General features: G+C 39.4%; 1 long non-coding RNA gene across 3 annotated transcripts; it reads right to left on the minus strand.

Annotated features, from left to right (window-relative positions):
• Positions 1-262: 262 nt before the first annotated feature.
• Positions 263-18,527, minus strand: LOC104853281. Of its 3 annotated transcripts, XR_004515312.1 has the most exons (4): positions 17,626-18,527; positions 10,829-10,963; positions 622-2,354; positions 263-465 (listed from the first exon to the last, which is right to left on the minus strand). It is a non-coding gene; the product is annotated as an uncharacterized LOC104853281 (long non-coding RNA). The 3 variants fall into 3 exon arrangements; XR_004515313.1 differs by lacking the exon at positions 10,829-10,963; XR_004515310.1 differs by lacking the exons at positions 10,829-10,963; positions 17,626-18,527 and having other exon boundaries at positions 622-853; positions 2,177-3,289.
• Positions 18,528-18,981: the final 454 nt, after the last annotated feature.

Genomic DNA, 18,981 nt, shown 5'->3' on the forward strand with positions numbered 1-18,981 from the left:
AAATACCGAGGGGCTAATTCTTTCTCATTTTTCCTTCTCAGAAATATTTTCCTGTTTTATTTATTTACTCTTCCAGAAAAACCTTAGAATTCCCTTGTTAAATTGGAATTTTGAAAATGGAAACAAAGTCTTTGTAAATAGGGAAGGGTGAAGGGGGTGAAGGGAGGGCAAGGGTATGGGGAAAAAATAAGAACCAAAACATATCATGTAAAGGTACAAGATCCCAGTGATAAATTTAACTGTATTGTTTGCTTTTAATGTACCAATAAACTTAATGGGGAAAAAAAAGAATCAACAAACAGGATTGTTACAGGAAAACTAATTCATAAAGCTAAAATTGTAATTCATAAGACACAATATTATGGTGAAATGCTAAGATATGCTCTGTTTAGATATGTACTTTCCAAACCACAATGCTCTTCCTGTAGCGAGAGGTATCTTAGGACTTCGCTTATCAAAAGCCACCTGCAAAATGAAAAGCAAAATGAAAAGCTTCAGTTTTGCCAGGTTATCCCTACTTCGCTTGTAACAGTATAAAATTTTGTTCTGAGCTCAAGGTCAGAAAACAAAGACTTGTTTCCAGGGTCTGGCCTTACTATTAGCAATAAAGTGTATTTTTACCCAACTCTTGAGTCTCTTAAATTTCTTTTTGGTACGCTTGCCACAACATTTGGTGCATTGGCCGGAAATGGAAAGTAACTTCAGGCCACGTCGTCGCTTGGCCATCGAACCAGGACCTGCCAGACTGAGTCGAGTCTCCCAACTCATTGCAGGAGAGGCGCCCCTTGGAGACTTTTCCTCGACCCCTCAAAAACTCGGGACACCCTCCTCCCTGCCAGCTGTTGGACCGAACCTGGAAAAGAGACGAAGGGTGAGGGATAAGGTAGGCTACCCCGGGACAAACTCCAGTTAGAAACCTTTGGTTCTGTTTTTATCCACCTCCTGGATAAGAAAGGGGCCTGATAACCCCTTGAGACCTAGCCCCTCTTTTGTCAGGACTCTTGAGTCTGTCCGTTGAACAATTTGAATTAGAAAGGGTCACCCCGGGGAGGAGAGTTCAACCTCTGAATGAGGGTGAAAGAGTGTGACTGAGAAGGGACAGTGCGTGCTCCGCGAGGAAGGGAAGGGCGCTTGAGCTTTAAGATCCTCCCAGAAGCAGCGGACTTGAAGGGGCTTGCTCAGCGATCTGCAGACGCGTCTGGAAAGGAAAGGGCTCGTTCCGAGGCTCTGGCGACAAGTAGTTTCCCAAGTCTGGACGGTCTGAAAAGTGCATAGTACACTGGACAGGCTTTGTGAGGACTGCCCCTCGCGGTCGCCCTCCTTTGTTTGTCTTGCGACCCTGAATCAGGGCGCCACGAACACCAATACCTAGTGATCACGGGGACGGACGGGTACCTCACGCCCCCACTGTATTGGAATGCCTGTGAAAGAACTTTAAGAAAGGATTTTCAGGTGACTGTGATGTTAAAATGAAGCCCCAAAAGCTTAGAACCATTTGCGAATTAGAATGGCCACGTCTGTGCAATGGGTGGCCAGCAGAGGGCACTCTAGACATTGAGATTGTGAGATACGTGGCTGCCAGTCAGGGATCCAGGTGAAAGAGCTTCCCGACCAATTTCCGTACATCGATTGCTGGCTGATACTGCACGGAGAAATGCCCTCCTGGCTACGCATTTGTGTCATGGGGACAAAAGGGAGAATAGTGATCTTGAAGCAAAATGATTCAGAAGGGTCGAAGAAACCAATTCTCTATGACCTGAACAAGAAAAAAAAGCAGACTTTCCCCCACCGTATGCCACTGCTCTCCCAGAGCAACATCGACCCACATCTCCTGACAACCACATCACTGCTTCTGGTAGCACCGACGTGTGGAAAGGGAGACTCAAAAAGTTCCACCGGCGACTCCCTCCATCCTGGATTGTTGCACTATCAGAGTGGACTGTTCCTTGGCTGTATTCATTCACACTCCTGGTGCTAAAAGGCTGATGCTCAAGCTGCCATTAGTCATTGGTACAATTCCATTTAACGGTTTGGGCAGCAGAAACTCCAGCACCGCCAGCCAGTTCAGCGTGGATACAGCTGGCTGACACCGACCCTGCCAGGACAGCCTGAAGCACCACCAAATTACGCAGTTGTGGAGTCAGAGGAAGAACTCTGTGGACTCATCATTCCTTACCCTCGGCCCTCTGACGGTGAGGAAGAAGTGCGCTACCAGCCTCCACCTCTTTACTCAGAGCTCGATCCACATCCTGGTGACATGGAGGAGACCCAGCCTGTTTCCTTCATTCTCTGAATGAATTTCAGAAATCGCTGTTTTCATCATCAAATTGGAATGTTGGTTCTTTCCCATCTGCCTTTTTGGGGAGAGGGCAGAAAGATTAACTTAAAACCATAAATGAGCATCAAGACCGAAGACAGCAGAAATGAAAGATTACCAGAACTTTCTGGGGGGCCAAGGCAGTGGTTGCACAAGTTTCTACGATGGCCACCTGTCACCTTTGGAATGGGATGCCCACTGTGGGGAGTGAGGGTGAGATGAAAGTGCTGGTGGAGGTAACCGAAATGAGAGAGGCCTGCTGACCAGCAAGGAGGGATTCTGAGTGGAAACCGGAGCAAGGAAGCCTCTCCAAAGGCTTTGCAAAAAGAAGCAAATGTGATGGCCATGTGAAGGATTAACCGGGCAGACGGTTTGAGTGTAGCCACAGAGGCCTACTCTAAAGCCTCAGTGAGACCTGCAGGCTCCAGGGTCTTCCCGACTTCCTGTTCTATTACCATATCAAAGGTCAGGGTCCTGACAAGTCCCCTTTCTTGAAATCAGTTTCCATTCTTTCAGTCGGGCAAAATATACTTTCTAAATTGGCTATGCAATATTAGGACACCTGCAGACTTCCTTGAAAAGCCACTTGAAATGGGGAAGAAAAATTTTTATTATGAAGTTGTGTTTTGTTAAAAGCTATACTTTTGGGGCTGGGAATTTAGCTCAGTGGTTCCATCACCTGCCTCACAAGCGCAAAGACCTGGGTTCAATCCCCAGTACCAAAAAAAAAAAAGTAATAAAAATAATAATAAAAGCTATACTTTTTGCTACCTCTAAGTACTTAAACAGGATATATGTTTACTTTTCCCCATATCTTAATTATCTGAGGGTACAGAAAAAGGAGGAAAGAAAAGGATACATCTTTAGGAAGCCTTGATAACCACACAGTAAAAACAGCACTTTCTCGGCCGGGGATTTAGCTCAGTGGTTCAGTGGCCTGCCTTGCAAGCGCAAGGACCCGAGTTCAATACCAGGTACCCCCCCCCAAAAAAAAAGAAAGAAAGAAAAGAAAAACAAAAGCATTTTCTTGACCTACCTTTAGTGGGGTTATTAGATGGCTTATAGCTTTTCAAAACGCTAGGCCTGTCAACCTTATTTGAAGTCTCTGTTATTTATAGCAGCAGTCTTAGCTCACTTTGCATTTAATCAGAAATTAAACCAGGGGATCCAGTCATATATAACCAGATTTAAGGAAATGGGACTTTTGAGAGAATGCAGCTCCCTGTGGAACACTCCTCTCCTTCCAGTCAAGAAGCCCAATGGGGATACAGACCAGTTCAAGATCTCTGTACAGTCAACCAAGCTGCAGTCACCCTTCATCCTGTGGTATCAAACTCATACACATTACTGAGACTCATCCCACCAGATGCAGCTTGGTTTACTTGCCTCGATCTGAAAGATTCCTTTTTCTGCCAGCAGACAGCCCCTCAAAGTCAATCTATCTTTCCCTTTGAATGGGAAGATCCAGGCACGGGACACCAAGGACAATTAACCTAGACTAGGCTACCACAGGGATTCAGAAATTCCTCCTCACTGTTCAGAGGAAACATAAGCCTCTGATCTTCAAAGCTTCCCTCATCAGCAATACAACTGCAGCTCACTTCAGTATGTAGATGATCTCCTGCTCTGTGTCAAAGAGAAGGCTGACTGATGGGAAAGAACCAAGGCCCTATGAGAATTTGTCCAAGAGACAGGATACAAAGTATCTTGGAGAAGGCTCAAATTTGTCAGAGTAAGGTTCGATACATAGGATTTGACATTAAACAGTGACAATGCCAATTAAAGAAAAGTAATCTGCTCCATCCCAAAACCTAACAGAAAAAAGAAACTCAGGGAATCTCTCAGGCAGTTGGCTTCTATAGGATATGGATCCCTGGGCTGGCAGAGAAGACCAAGCCTCTGTATGAGAAACTCAAAGGGAAGGAAAGTGAACTCTCAACTTTAACCTGGACCCTCAAACAGAACTCTTCCTTCCTTAAGCTAAAACAGGAGCATCAGCACTCAGGATTCCCGATGTTTACAAACCTTTCAACTTGTTGATGAAAAAAGCCCATGTAGCACTGGGAGTGCTCACACTGAAGGTCGTACCCTGGGAAAGACCAGTTGCCTACCTCTCAAAAAATGTGGACCCCATAGCAAAAGGATGGCCCCCATGTCTATGGGCCATAGCTACCACTGTAATGCTTACTAGGGAGGCTGACAAGCAAACTTTAGGCCAAGAACTGACAGCGTATACACCTCTCATGTGGTAATCAAACTGCTCAGTACCCGTGGCAATAATTGGCTTTCCAACAGCCACATGCATTGTCCAATATCAGGCTCTCCTCTGCGAACATCCCCGCCTGACACTCTCCAGTGTTAAGTCCTCCAACCCTGCCACCCATCTTCCCACTGAGTTGGGCCCACCTGACCACGGCTGTCTGCTGTTGATGGAATCTGTTTCAGCCAACCAGACCTACAAATGACCCCTGACTGATGCTGAGTACACACTATTCAAGGATGAAAGTAGCTCAGTCAGGGAGGGGATACGACAGGCTGGCTATGCCATGGTTACCACTAAAGATGCTCCTAGCCAGGCCTCTTCCCCAGGATGGTCAGCACAGAGGGCAGAACTGTGGGCCTTGAAACAAGCACATCGTACCTGTCGGTGGAATGCTATACAAAGGAAGGGGATTACTCATGGCCAAGGGAAAACAGATAAAAAATGAAGAGCAGGTTCTCCAACTCCTAGAAGCAATGTGGGACCCACAGAAGGTGGCAGTAATACACTGCAAAGGCCACCAGAAAATAAAGGACAGCGTCACCCTCGGAGATGACAAGGCAGACACAGCTGCTAAGGAGGCAGCCGAAGGAGGCAGCCGAGTCAAAAGTTAATTGGCAACCTGCGAACTCCCACAAGGCACCGGATGAGTTCCTGAGGTATTCAGAAAAAGAGAGCAAGTGGGCCCGAGACAGAAGACCCTGCAGGGAGAACAGTGCTCCGCTGCTCCTGGATCCTCCCTGACAGGCCACCGGTGTTCTACCAAAAGGCAAGGCCTACACCCGGGTCAAACAACAGCAGGACTTGACACATGGAGGAGATGGCACTGACTGAACTCCTGCAAAGATACTATTATATACCTCGACTTTCAACTCTCTGGGCCACAATTTGTCAGAGGTGCACTAGTGCGCAAGGGCTGAGCCATGACAAAATGCCTCACAAACTGTAGGAATTTACTATTATGGAAAATCCCCCTTTAAAGACCTTCCAGTAGATTTCACAGAACTCAAACCCTGTTGGGCATATAAATATTTACTAGTTCTAGCCTATAATTATTCAGGATGGATGGAGGCCTTCCCTACAAAAACAGAAAAAGCCCAAGAAGTCTGTAGAATACTCCTAAGAGAAGTAATTCCAAGATATGGGCTCCCAATTACCATAGGAGGTGATAATGGCCCTGCATTTGTAGCTGAGGTGATCCAGAAGTTAAGTAAGCTATTAAAAATTAACTGGAAGCTGTATACAGCTTACTGGCCTCAGAGTTCAGGAAATGTAGAAAGAATAAATAGAACGATAAAATTAGTCTCAACCAAGTATTGCTTAGAAAATGCTGGCTCCTGGGTGGATTTCTTGCTGTTTGTTCTAATGAAATCAGAAACCTACCCAGCAAAGGGAAATTCTCCCCATTTGAGATACTATTTGGGAGACCTCCACCCTTATTTAAAAAGGAAATACTCAGGAAATCTCTTCTTCAGACAACAGCTTGAGGCACTAGGACAAGTTTCTAATCGGCTACATAAATATTACAGAGAAAGGGCTGACATACCAACAGACACCCAGCACACAATATAGAGCCAGGACAATTGGTCTATGTCAAGGATGGAAAAAGGAGTCATTAGCTCCCTATGCATTGTTAAGACTACTCCTACAGCAGTGAAGGTAGCTGAAATCCAGCCCTGGATTCACCACTCTTGAGTGGAAAAGGCTCACCCAAACTCTGAGTGGACCTAGTAGGCGGACCCGACTAAGCCTCTGAAAGTGATACTAAAGAGACCACACACCCATAGCCCTGCTCCTGTCACTCTGGATGCTGACAAGTCAACACACTGCTGAAGCTTGAGGATGTGGAACATACAGCCATTCCAGTAGTTCTAACCTTTGATGTTCTTCTCTCCTACTCTGCAGGTCATGACCACTGGACCTTTGAACTTGCCATGGCAGGCAGCTCACCCCAACTAAGGCTACAAAATGGGAGCCTGAGGGACAACCCTTGACCATCACATTTGATGCTTGTCTCATGGAACATAGTGGATGGCCAGGAGTTACTGATTGTGGAGGATACAGCTGGGAAAAGAATATTTACAGTAAAAGCACTCCCATCTTTGTCCTGCCCCCTGGACATACAAGAATAATGGGACTCTGTTGTGATGGCAAAGGGCATAACAGAGTCCCTGGGTTCTGTGGGAAAAACCCATGTTACAGAGGAGATTCCATGAACTGCTCCTCATGTATCCAAGGGAATTGTAATTCTATTAGATATATTATCACTGATCCTTGGGATAGCAAATCGATACATGGACAAGCTATAACCATTAGGATTTTTTATGGCAACTGGGGATATTCTATTCATTGGACATTACAGACGAAGGTCTGGGCTATAGCTAAGCCCACTGTAGGAGACAGTCCTGCCCTGAAAGAGACCAAGAACATAGGATCTGGAAAAGCCAATTACACTGGTATTGATATGGTACAAACTATCAATACTACCCATAGGCTCTTCCTACAGGCAGATCCTGATCTAGCCTCAGACTGCTAGATCTGTGCCCCTTGGAGCCAACCAGTATACCAGGCCTTAGGAATAACAAAAGTGCTCCTAAGGGGACCCTCTTCTCTGTCAGGATGGACTGTATCACATTATATCCCCCCACACCCAGGGAATCTGTGGCTTGTTTAATCTAATCCCAAATTTAAATGTATATTCCCCCATGCAGTAAGACAGATCCTAATACAAATTGGCTCCCCAATAAGTACATACTGACGAAGGAGAGCCCCAATCTTCCTCCAATTCTAGCCAGACTGACTACAGCAGGCAGTTTAACCTTAAGCAGACAACAGCAGTACCTCTCACTGGGACAACACATCCAAAAGGGATTAGATGAGGTTCGTGAATCACTTCTCACCTTACAAGGACAAACAGACTCCCTAGCCAAGGTGGTTCTGCAAAACAGATGAGCACTTGATTTGCTTACTGCTAAATATGGGAACCTGTCCTATACCTCCGAGAAGAATGTTGTTATTATACAAACAGGTCTGGGATAGTTAGGGAATCGATGAGCTGATTAAGAGAATGACGCAAGAGAAAGTAGGTTAAATATGGAATCCAGGAATCAAGCTCCTGGTGGGACTGGTCAGTGTCCAATTGGAAACCATAGGTCACTGCCTTTCTTGGACCACTCATGGTTCTCCTTCTGATCACAATTGGCCCATGTCTCTTTAACCGGATGACCAAATGTACTACTGAAAGGAAGCAATCGATACAAACTTATCAAATGATAGCACATCAAGCGCATTGTGTTCATTTGGAGGAAGAATCATCCTGATACAAAAAGAGGGAGAATGTTGCAGAAAAATTATAGTTCATAAAGCTAAAACTGTGATTCATAAGCTAAGACACAATATTCTCATGAAATGTTAAGGCATGCTATGTTTAAGATGATATGTACTTTCCAAACTGCAATGCTTTCCCTGTAGCAGTAAGATATCTTAGGACTTTGCTGAGGCTGATTATCAAAAGCCAACTGCCAAAATGAAAAACCCCATTGTAAAGCTTTGCCAGATAATCCCCACTTCACTTGTAACAGTATAAAAGCTTGTTCAGATCTGAGCTCAGGGTCAGACAACAAAGACTTGTTTCCAGGGTTTGGCCTTACTACTAACAATGAAGTTTATTACCCAACTTCTGAGTCTCTTAACGTTCCTTTTGGTACTCCAGCCACAACAGGATTATATCAGTCTGAAAAGCTTCGGTATAGCAAAAGAATGAATTAGTTAGAATGAAGAAACAACCTACAGAATGGTGACAAAATTTTTGCCAGACACTCCTCAAATAGAGGACTAATGTCAAGAATATACAAAAAAAAATTAAAAAAAAAAAAAAAAAAAAAAAATAAAAAAAAAAAAAAAAAAAAAAAAAAAAAAAAAAAAAAAAAAAAAAAAGACCACCTAGCCCGACGTGGTGGTGCACGCCTGTAATCCTAGCACTCAACAAAATTTTAAATACCATATAATAAATTGCCAATGTGGTTCTATCTACTTCTCCTTTTTCCCTACCCTTTACCATGTGATTCCCAATTGGGTCTTACCAGAAATGGAGGATATCTTTTTCTTTAAAATGGTTAATCATTTTACAGGGATCTATAGACCTGGAAAATGGGGTTGCTTTTTCTTTCCTTCTGCCAACACAAAATGAACATTGCTGGTCTAGCTAGCTAGCCTGCTCAAACATTAAGGATATACGGGATAGCCAAATTACCCCAGTCATCTAGCCAGAGCCATTTTAGATCAGATTAAAGGTTATCTGAATCCCTAGCATGAGTGAATACAACCAAGATTAAAAGTCACATAGTCAACCAGCAATGATTGACTGCTCAATATTACTCAAGCCAAGACCAAAATAGCCTACTTCAACACTTAAAATGCCACAGAAGTTCTATAGTTGTTACACAGCATTATCTTGGCAACAGAAAATACATACTAGTTTGAAGTTTGCTTTTTTTTTTGAGGCAGGGTCTATGTATTTGAGACTGACCTGGAACTCACTATGTAGCCCCCAGGGTGGTTTCAAACACAGTGATCCTCCTGCTTCAGCCTCCCAAATGGGGGCATTACAGGCATGTGCCACCACACCCAGCTTAATTTGAAGTATTTTTAACTTGGAAAAAATATCTATTCTTATATCTCCCAGATTTTCTAAATGACTGCAAAATATAAATACTCATATAAATCTCGCTATATCTCAAAATATTAACTCATACAAACCTCATTATATAGTTTTTATTTAAAACCCATAACAATACTATAAATATGCAAAGTCGTTATCTTCATTTAATATACTGGCACAACTAAGGAACAAATGTTAGCTTCCCCAGAATCCATAGCTACTCAGTTGTAGAACAGAGGTTAAAGTAATATAGCTTCAGAACCTAGATCTTAACCATTTCACTATAATTCTTCGTGGGTATTTTATTTGAAAAATAAGAAATGCACACTTACATTGGTACTTTAATTATAAATGTATATTCATATAAAGTAAATGTAATTTTAGTGAAATAACAAATTCAGAATGCTTGCTTGTCCAACACATTCTCTAGTCTACACACACATATGCATGCCCTTCAGCTATGATTAGCTGATTGCATGGATGCCAACAACTAATCCAAAACAAGCCAGTCAGATTTTGTCATCTAGTAGAATAAAATTGGAAATCAGAATTTGTCCAAATTTGAACTGGAAGTTACATGAAGTGGTTTAGCACAGACACACACATACCATGCTACTGCCAAAGAAAGGTGCTCAGTACCTCATATTTTTCTAGATGCAGGTTTCAGCCCTTTAGAAAGTTCAGTAGCAATCCTGCCTATGGTTCTTATGAGGTACTCTTATGTCTCATTTTCTCGCCTTTTTCTTAAGCCAGTTTGAGGTTTCTGTAGTAGACAAACTAATATTCTCAATCCCAAAGATGTTCAGAACCTGAGAATATGTTGCCTTAAGTGGCAAAAATACTTTTGCAGATATGAAGTAGTGAAATTGACATGGAGAGATTATTCTGAATTACTCAAATAGGCACAATGTAATCACATATGTAATTACATGTTTCGAGTCAAAGAGGAATACCAATAGTAAATTCAACAGTAAGCTGCAAAGATAAAAAGGAAAACAGAAAAATTTGCATTTTTTTCATTGCAAATTTGTCTATGGCATGATTTTATAAAAGTATTTGGCAGAATATAAACATGTCCCTATCATATAATCCAGAAATTGTAACTTTAGGTATTTGTCCAACTGTATGAAAAATTTATGTTCACAGAACAAAGCGTAAACAAGTTTTTATAGCAACTTCATTCATAACTGTCAAAAATTGGAAGCAACCAAAATGTTCAATAGGTGGATAAACAGTGAATGTAAAAGGTGACAAAAAAATCTAATATGTGAAAAAATTTCACTAAAGAGGAGAATGGGGAAGGGCATTACCCTAAGTAACTTTGGAAATGAACAGTCTTTAACTCTAAAGGCAGATAAAGTAAGCCTTGCAATGCTAAAGTTTCCTATGGGGTGCAGGGTGACTCTAAAACGGCTCTGTATGTATACTGGAATTGAACAAATAAATTGTTTCTAAATTTAGGAATGAGAATTTAGACAACAAAGGGGAAGGGACAGAATGATCCATACGACAACAGATTTTGGGGGGATACTAATACAAATGAAAATGTTACAAATATACGTAAACAGATTATTATATACACATTTATTACCTTGCTCTGTAAACTAAAGGACTTCAAAGCAAAAATATCTGGTAACAAGGAGCACAACTAGTGTTCCAATTTTGTCATATAAAACTGTTCTCTATGAGGAATCAGGACTTCTAGGAGAAATAGTTGATTCCAGAACTGGAACAAAAAAATATTTAAGATGAGCCTAAAGTATTTGGAAGTACCAACAAGAAAGGAAGTTCTCAAAAATAATAAAATAATAATAATAATAATAATACCACTTCACAATGATGACTATATGGCAAAGAGACAGAGGACATTCAAGGAGCTCCTAATAGCCAAAGCTGGAACAATGTGAACCACAATATAAAGCAGTACTGGCTCATAACTCAAATTATTAAAAAGTGTCCATGAGTCCATAGTAATATAAATGACTGAATACAGGAGAAAGGACAAATATCCCATGTATAATTTCAAATAATTTATACAGATGTTTCATCTCCAAGGAGGAAGAAAATAATTCCCCACATTCACATGTGGGCTGAACAGTGACTTTCTTTTAAAGACAACAGCATATAAGATTTTTTTTTTTTAAACAGCAACTTTAAGTTAAAGAAACACGACAAGATTCAACTAAATTTAATATTCAGGGGAGACAGCTTATTTACACACATCCATGATATCTAAAGACTCAGTTAACATACTTAACATAAAGAAAAGCAACATCAGTACACTCAAGTAAAAGGTAGCACTGGGTAATAATATCCTCTATAGACTATGAAATGTAAACAGAAAAGATCTGAAAGTGAAAATCAAGAAATTTGTACTTTTTATAGAGTACTGTTCTCAGTCTTGATTCACTGTAACTCCAATTTACAGAAACTAGTGCTTACAGCATTATGGTCTCCCTCTTTTACATTATTTTATTAAAGATTTTTGCATATATGAGGTATAAATAAAACTTACTTTGAATGCCAGAAAAATAAGACAATGATGTTAAAGAAAATCAGGAGTGATTTGCTTATACCAGTGATGCAAGTATTATGTAGTACAGTAGTCCCTCCTTACTCAAGGGTGGATAATCTGTGACCGTCAGTGGATACGTGGAAACACAGTACTAAACCCTGTATTCTTTCCTTATTGAGAAGTTTCACCTTTCCAGGTAAAGGAAATACTTCATGCTTTTCTTTGGCATTGTCAAATTGCCAGCATCACTACTTCTGTGCTTGGGATCATTATTAAGTAAAATAAAGAGATTAAGTAAATAAAGATTACTAAGATTATTAAGTAAAGATCACTGTGGTAAGGTGACAGCAGTGAGTTCTATGGGTTTTTTCATCTCATTTACCCCAAACTTTGTACTACAGAAGCTTACTTCAAAGTTCCAGGTACCAGACACGGCAACAGGTAAAGATATCTTTCTTCTTTTAAGATCCCAAGCAGCCTGCTTTCCCTAGTCAATAATCAGTGATGTGGCAGCTAAGCAAGCCAAAGAGTAGACAATAACTACTCAATGCTCAGCAAACTGGGATTCCAGTGCCTTCTGTAATAATGAGGAAGCAACCCGCTCCCAGGCCAGCCTCATAGGAGAAAAGGTGTCAACTATGGACTGTGTTAGTAGTACACCAATGCCAACTCATCGACTGTACCAGATGTACCACTCAGGTGCAGGGTGCTGGCAGTGGAAGAAGCTGTGCATGAGTAGGCAGGCAACATTTGGGGACTCTAGACTTTCTACTCGATTTCTCTTTTAATCTAAACCTGATTTAATGTCTATTTTTTTTTCTCATTGAATTTATTGGTACTTTTTCAGTATACAGTACAGTTACATTCATCATTGGGATCTTGTACCTTTACATGATAGGTCTTGGTTCTCATTTTTTCCCCTTGTCCCTGCACTCCTTTCACCCCCTCCTCCCTTTCCTATTTACAAATACTTTATTTCCATTTTTTCACTTTCTTTTTCTTTTCCCTAATTTCTTTTGCCCTACCCTTCCCACATCCCCTACAGCTTTAGCCCTTTTCTTCCTATTTCACATGGTCAATTATCTCACTAGGATCTTATGTACCATTAAAGTTTTTCACACCAGAGAAATTATTTGGTATTTACATGTGTGTCCTATTTATCTCACTTAAGAGTATGGCCTCAATATGCATCCATTTTCCTATGCATGACTCTAGTTTCTTTCTTTATGGCTGAGTAATATTCCATTTTATAGAAAAACCACATCTTCTTTATCCAGTCTCCAACTGATGGGCAAATGGGCTGTTTCCAAATTTTAGCTATTACAAACTGTGCCACTATAAATGTTGGTGCGCATATATCACTGTGATATGATTCTTTTAATTCTTTTGGAAAAAGGGATGGCTGGGTCAAATGGGACCTCTAATCCTAGTTCTCTGAGGTATCTCCATATTGATTTCCATAGTGGTTGCACCAGTCTGCACTCCCCTCAATAATTAATGTCTATTTGGAAGAAGAGGGAAAAAAAGCATGAGACTACACATGTTCCAAAGAGACTAAAATATTTGCCACCTGGCCTTTCAGAGAAAAAGATTGCTTTCTCTGTCCTTGTAATAAAGTTTCTCTCTTTAATAAGCCTTTTTAGACTACTATTTTTCTGGTTACTCAAAAGCTTCAATTTACAATCTCAGAAATTCCTGAAGCTATTTTAATTATGGCTTATCATGGAAATTTTACCTAAGAACAGGTAAAAATATACTGTTATCAGAGACAAGAAACATTTTTATGTAAAATATCAAGAAAATTAAAGAACACACAATATGGTAAAAAATAGCTCAAAATATAAAATACTTAAACATAAATCTAACAAAAACATACATAACTTGTATATGGAAAATACATAAAGGTGATGAAAGAAATCAAAGATCTAAATAGCTCAAGAGATATTCATGAATTGTTAGATTGCAAGACGGAAAAGATGTCACTTTTTCCCAGTGATAGGTTTTACCTAGTTAAAAATCGCAGAAAGTGTTTGAAATATAGAAAATACTATTCTAAGTTTTTATGAAAGGCAAAGGAACCAGAATATCTAAAGTAATTCTGAAAAAAAAAAAAAAAAAAGCAAAATGGAGGAATCACTATACCTAATTTCCAGATTTATCAACCACTGATCAGTCCAATTATTTAAATATGGGATGACCAAAAATTGCATATTTTTAGCCGGGCATGGTGGCACACGTCTTTAATCCCAGCACTCAGGAGGCTGAGACAGGAGGATCGCTGTGAGTTCGAGACCAGCCTGGGCTACATTGTGAGTTCCAGGTCAGTCTTAACTACATAATGAGACCCTGTCTCAAAAAAAACAGAAACAAAACAAAAAAAAAAATTGCATATTTTTACATTTTTATAATAGGAAACATAAAATGACAATTTTATCAAATTTATTCACTGTAAGAATTGAGTGGTTGAAATGACAATGGTGAATGATGCTTGGGTAATATGTAAACAAATGCACCGGCCAAGTGATGCTGGGATAAACTGCTAAGTGGTTAAATGCATATACTAATCAAGACTGGGCGACACTGGTAGACATAGACACATGGGCCAACCAACTCAGAACCCAGAAACAGAACAACATAGTGTGCATGCTAATTTTTTCATAAAAGTGCAACAGCAATTCAATGGGAGATTACCCTCCCAATAAATGGTGGTGGAATAATCAGATATTCTTAGCCAAAAAATAAATTTTGACCCAAACTTCTCGCCCTCTACAAAATTAACTCAAAACTCAAAACTTAAAATATAGAATGCACCGCTAAAGAATTTCAGCAGATGACAGAGGGGACAACCTTTCGGACCTGGAGATTGAGGTAGAATTTGCACAACACTAAAAGGATGATGTATAAAAGAAAAACAATAAACTACACTCCATCAAAATGAAAAACCATATTCTTCAAAAGGCCTTGTTATAAGACACAAGGAGACATTTTATTGAAAAGATATATTTGTTGCAAATGGATTTATGAAAAGATGTTCAACATTGTTAGTCACTAAAAATGCAAACTAAGATCAAGATGAGGTGCCACTACTTACTAATACAGCTTTTTCATAAGTGACTACTAAATTCTAGTAGGAATCAAGGAAACCAAATACATTTAAGCTCCAACTTAGGATTCTGTTCTGAAAGAACGTTTATAAGTCTGACAAGGTGAGTCTTATACACATTTGACACATCCACACAATGTAAAGCATAAACAACCAGACACACACAAGTACTCCAAATAAACTGTTTTTACTTTTAGTTTACCCTAAAATGGTGATACAGTATGATTGTAAATAAACTATTTTTACTTGTATGATTACCTTAAAATGATAAGTTAGACATGTTAAAAAAAAAAAAAAAAAAGCAAAATGGAGGAATCACTATACCTAATTTCCAGATTTATCAACCACTGATCAGTCCAATTATTTAAATATGGGATGACCAAAAATTGCATATTTTTAGCCGGGCATGGTGGCACACGTCTTTAATCCCAGCACTCAGGAGGCTGAGACAGGAGGATCGCTGTGAGTTCGAGACCAGCCTGGGCTACATTGTGAGTTCCAGGTCAGTCTTAACTACATAATGAGACCCTGTCTCAAAAAAAACAGAAACAAAACAAAAAAAAAAATTGCATATTTTTACATTTTTATAATAGGAAACATAAAATGACAATTTTATCAAATTTATTCACTGTAAGAATTGAGTGGTTGAAATGACAATGGTGAATGATGCTTGGGTAATATGTAAACAAATGCACCGGCCAAGTGATGCTGGGATAAACTGCTAAGTGGTTAAATGCATATACTAATCAAGACTGGGCGACACTGGTAGACATAGACACATGGGCCAACCAACTCAGAACCCAGAAACAGAACAACATAGTGTGCATGCTAATTTTTTCATAAAAGTGCAACAGCAATTCAATGGGAGATTACCCTCCCAATAAATGGTGGTGGAATAATCAGATATTCTTAGCCAAAAAATAAATTTTGACCCAAACTTCTCGCCCTCTACAAAATTAACTCAAAACTCAAAACTTAAAATATAGAATGCACCGCTAAAGAATTTCAGCAGATGACAGAGGGGACAACCTTTCGGACCTGGAGATTGAGGTAGAATTTGCACAACACTAAAAGGATGATGTATAAAAGAAAAACAATAAACTACACTCCATCAAAATGAAAAACCATATTCTTCAAAAGGCCTTGTTATAAGACACAAGGAGACATTTTATTGAAAAGATATATTTGTTGCAAATGGATTTATGAAAAGATGTTCAACATTGTTAGTCACTAAAAATGCAAACTAAGATCAAGATGAGGTGCCACTACTTACTAATACAGCTTTTTCATAAGTGACTACTAAATTCTAGTAGGAATCAAGGAAACCAAATACATTTAAGCTCCAACTTAGGATTCTGTTCTGAAAGAACGTTTATAAGTCTGACAAGGTGAGTCTTATACACATTTGACACATCCACACAATGTAAAGCATAAACAACCAGACACACACAAGTACTCCAAATAAACTGTTTTTACTTTTAGTTTACCCTAAAATGGTGATACAGTATGATTGTAAATAAACTATTTTTACTTGTATGATTACCTTAAAATGATAAGTTAGACATGTGAGCTACTTCCTGATTTTTTTTTTTTTGCATCTATGAATGTTCCTAATATGAAATCCACTCATATCTGTGAAAATAATAAGTTGGGACTTATTGTATCTCATAAATTGTTCCTGAGAATGCAAAATGGTATAATCACTCTGGCAAAGTTTAGTGGTTTATGAAAGTAAGCTAAACATACTTACCATATAAGCATTTGTCGAAGACACATAAAACTTACACTTATACAAAACCCTGTAAATATTTTTTTTATTTTGTTTTGTATTACTGATCTAACTCAGCAGGTCACTGTATGCCAGACAAGCACTATTACTGAGCTATGCCTCCAACCCAATAGTATGCAACATTTATGTCATCTTTATTTGTGGTACATTCATAGGAGAGAATACTACCCCGGAACAAAAAGAAATGAACTACTGATGTACACAATGACTTGAAAAGATCTAAATGACATTACAAGTGAGAAAAACCAAAGTCCATATAAGTGATTCTACTGACATAACAATGTCTAACTTGTACTACAAATATGGAAAACAAATTAGTAGAGGTTAAGAATGATGAGTATAAGGAAAGTAGGTATAGCAACAAAGAGGTAGCATATGGTGTGAAAAACTAAAATAGTACTCAAGATCCTAATGGGACAATTAGCAAATAGGAAGAAAAGGACCAAAGGTGTATGGACAGTGAGAAGGATAGGGAAGGGGGAATAAGGGAAAAGGAAAAAAATATGAGAAAATGTAAAAATGAAATTAAAGTGTTTGAAGGGGGAGAGGGGAGGGTGAAGGGAGGGTGGGGACAAAGGGAAAAAATGAGAACCAAGACCTGGTACGTAAATGTACAAGATCCCAGTAATGAATGTAGCTGTACTGTCTACCTAGAATGTACCAATAAATTAAATTAAAAAAAAAAAAAAAACAAGAGGTAGCATGAACAATTTAACAATGATGAGATAGTTCCATATCTTTTTTTCCCCCGGTACTGGAGATCAAACTCAGGACCTTGCGTTTCCCAGGCAGGCGCAGTTCCACTGAGCTACATCCCTGGCAGTTCCATATCTTGAATGCAGTAGTGGTAACAAAAATTTAGCATACTGGAGGTTAGCATTTCACCAAATACCTAATAGGATCAATATGGTACCTAGAAATATGGTCAAATAAATGTCACAAAATAGGCAAGAGAATTAAATTCAAGGAAGAAATACTTACTTTGGCTAAATTTCAGAGCTTGCCATCCATGGTTCCATGGCTCCACTGCTTCTGGGCTTACAAAGCAGACCTTCACGGCAGCAGCACATGGTGGAACAAAATTGCTCATCTCATGTTGGCCAGAAGGCCGAGAGGGAGGAGAAGGAGTGGGGGAGAAGTGGGAGATGGAAGAGGGAAGGAGAGAGAGGATAACAAGAGAGACAGAGATAGAGGAAGGGCGTGGTATTCTGACAGTGATGGCAACCTTTCAGAGACAAATGTTACAAGCTACAATCCAAAACCCACTTACTTATTGCAAAGCGTCAACACTGCAATTAAACTTGGATATTGAGGATTTAGTTTTTAAAAAATAACATACATTAACTTTTGTCTTAAAAGGAAAACAACATGCACACCCTTAGTTAGCTGGCAGTGGTGTAGGATACACTCTTCCACGTTACACCTATAGTGACCTTCTTCCTTTAACCAGGCCCCACTTCCTATCAGCATATTCAGCTATGAACTATCAGCAAAGTAATCCATCATTCCATCCCAGATCTAATTACCTTCCGGGAGTTTCCCTTTGAAAACATGGGACATTTTTTATCCAGACCACAACAATCTCCCAAAGACCTGTCCTCTGAATGCTACTTCATCAGGACAAAGCCTTCAACCCATGGTCTTTTTCAGATCCAAACTACAATATTAAAGACCAAAATCTTCATAGTAGCTCGACAAAAATGACTCATCACATAGAAGGGATGTCATGATTTACAGTGGATATCTTGTCAAAATGACAGAGGACTGAAGGCAATGAAACTGTACAAACTCCTAATGCAAAACAAGGCATAAACCTAGTATCAAGTGAAACTATCTTTCAAAAATAAAGTCAAGCTGGGTGTGGTGGCACACACCTGTAACCCCAGCACTCAGGAGGCTGAGGCAGGAGGATCACTGTGAATTCGAGACCAGCCTGGGCTACATAGTGAGTTCCAGGTCAGTCTCAACTACATAGTGAGACCCTGTCTCAAAAAAACAAAGCGTATTAGAAATAAAGTCAAGATAAAAAAATCAGATTAAGTTATTAATATGTAAGAAATGTTAAAGTTCTCTGTGCTGGAAGGAAAAATATCATACACTAAACAAGACAAAAGAAAAAAACTAAGTACAATAAAAAACTTTATAAATAATACATGTTTTAATTTTTAAAAGGAATTCAAAGTAATAATTACAACACAATAGTTTGGATATATAGCAATTATATGCACGCTATAATATAATGTATATAACAATAATAAAAATGGGGAAAAGGGGGCCAGGGATTTAGCTCAGTGTTTCCGCCACCTGCTTTGCAAGCGCAAAGACCTGAATTTGATC

This window comes from Fukomys damarensis, unplaced genomic scaffold, assembly GCF_012274545.1.
Source record: "Fukomys damarensis isolate Sample0158 unplaced genomic scaffold, DMR_v1.0_HiC HiC_scaffold_35, whole genome shotgun sequence".
NCBI classification, from domain to species: domain Eukaryota; kingdom Metazoa; phylum Chordata; class Mammalia; order Rodentia; family Bathyergidae; genus Fukomys; species Fukomys damarensis.